Source organism: Mastomys coucha, unplaced genomic scaffold (genome assembly GCF_008632895.1).
Source record: "Mastomys coucha isolate ucsf_1 unplaced genomic scaffold, UCSF_Mcou_1 pScaffold12, whole genome shotgun sequence".
NCBI lineage: Eukaryota > Metazoa > Chordata > Mammalia > Rodentia > Muridae > Mastomys > Mastomys coucha.
The window spans coordinates 56,275,468-56,277,038 of NW_022196894.1; the positions used below are offsets into that span (position 1 = coordinate 56,275,468).

Sequence of the window (1,571 nt, forward strand, 5' to 3'; positions counted from 1 at the left end):
GTTAAGGTATGAGGTGTGGGGCCTGCTCTCTTGAGTGCAATAGTTGGTGAGGGGCAGGACCAGCTCTCCTACTTTCATGACACCAGGGCCAACTCTCCTATCTGCTGTAAATGGCAAGGGGTTAAGAGTGGAGGATGGCATATATCTCTCTTGCCCATGCTACCACATGGCAGACAAGTTGCAGAGCCAGCTCTCCCATGCTCACACCCTCGGCTCAGCTATACTGTGTGTGGCCTCGGCAAGGTGCAGGGCCTGCTTTTTAGAGTGCTTCATCTCCTGAGGGACAAGGCCAACTCTCCTGTGCTCATGACTACAGGTGGCAAGGGGGGGGGGAGAAAGGTCTCTCTCCCACATCCATGCCACCATGCAGGAGATGAGTGGCAGGGCCAGCTCTCTCACACTCACACCTTTGGAACTAGCTACCTGCAACTCCCACAATGTGCATGTAGGGGTGAGGGGAACACTCTCTCCTCTCCCCACTGCAGCTAGCAACCAGCAGGATCAGCTCTCCTGCTATCATGCTCCAAGAGTCAGCTCTCCCAGGATGTCCAGGTGAGGGGTGGGGACAGTTCTGCACAGTCCTTAGACATTAACAGGTTCTCTAGGCAGCAGCCAAGGCCAGGGAAGTCTTCCTGGCCTTTGGTGGTAACAGACCCATGCTGCTGCGGGGCCATGGACCCAGATGTGGCTCCTGGTGGCAGCAGAGGCCAGGACTTCACCATAGACCCAGGTAGCATCACCAGCTACTCACATCAGGCTCTTCCTCACTAACTTTGAGTCTCCAGTTCTGCCTCTCTTCATTGTGCCCACATCCTTCTGTTTCTCCTTCTCTTCCATTTCCTCACCACTTACTTAGGCTCCTCTTAGTGGCACCCAGGGTCTCTGAGTGTCTGGGGGTCACCTTAGGATTGTTCTCAGGAGTGCTATGCCCCACTTGTGCATTATGGAACTAGGCAGGTGTCATCTCTGGCCCATGAAAGGTTCATGTGTCTAGGGCTCACTCTCGCCCAGGGACTGAGGTTCCAGGCATGGTTCTTCTAGTCTCCAGCTTGCTTCTCACCCTTGGAGCCTATCTGGGCTTGCAAAGCAGTAGACTGGTGGTTATCTCAGGCTTGTTCTTTTCAGGGAATGTTAGACTACTAATCATTCAGAATTCACAGATCAGAACTCTCAGTGTAGACATAGGCTCTTTCTTCTCTGCCACCTACTGACACACATGTAACACAGAAGCCACAGCAATGCCTCTAGGGGCAGGTACAACACTGATTTCTATATTGGCTGTAAAAGTTTGCATTCCCACCAGTAATGGAGGAATGTTCGCTTTGTTCCACATTTTCTGCAGCATAAGCTGTTATTTGTCTTATTGATCTTAGCCACTCTGATGCCTGTAAGATGAAATCTCAAAGTAATTTTGATTTGCATTTCCCTGCTGACTAAGGATATTGGTCATTTCTTTGAGTGGTTTTTTTTTTTTTTTTTTTTTTTTTTTTTTTTTTTTTTTTTTTTTTTTTTTTTTTTTTTTTTTTTTGCTGTTTGTGTTTCTTTTTTGAGAGGTTTCTGTGTATATCTGC

General features: G+C 48.7%; 1 non-coding gene across 1 annotated transcript; it reads right to left on the reverse strand.

The window, feature by feature from the left end:
- Positions 1–1,127: 1,127 nt before the first annotated feature.
- LOC116086715 lies at positions 1,128–1,255 on the reverse strand. Its single transcript, XR_004117081.1, has one exon. It is a non-coding gene; the product is annotated as a small nucleolar RNA SNORA17 (small nucleolar RNA).
- Between the last annotated feature and the right edge of the window lie 316 nt (positions 1,256–1,571).